The following is a 390-nucleotide window of genomic DNA, read 5'->3' on the forward strand; positions in this document are numbered from 1 at the left end:
GCCCACATTCGAAGATGTGGGCTGCATTTTCTCGGAATGTAGGTTCAGATGCTCAATTCCAAGTTCGACAGTGATTCTTCGAGCACGCTATTCTACACTCTCTGTTTTGGTGAGTCCTCATGTTCTGAGGACGTGATGTCTGATGTTGGTTTTATGAAATTGTTTACATTTGATAACTGAGTATAAGTCAGTTGGGGCATGTCTCAATGGCTCGCTGGTTTTATTGATTTTCTTAGAGGCTTGTCATACTAGTATAGATGTTGGGAGTTGACTAATAAGTCGTATTTTGTTATCTTTCTAAAATTCTTTTATTCTTGGATGATGATTACTGTGTTGATATTTGAGGGTTATTTATGGAAACCTCGTTGATTTGTGTTGAACTGAATGAAA

The sequence above is a fragment of the Capsicum annuum genome, chromosome 11, assembly GCF_002878395.1.
Source record: "Capsicum annuum cultivar UCD-10X-F1 chromosome 11, UCD10Xv1.1, whole genome shotgun sequence".
In the NCBI taxonomy this organism is placed as follows: domain Eukaryota; kingdom Viridiplantae; phylum Streptophyta; class Magnoliopsida; order Solanales; family Solanaceae; genus Capsicum; species Capsicum annuum.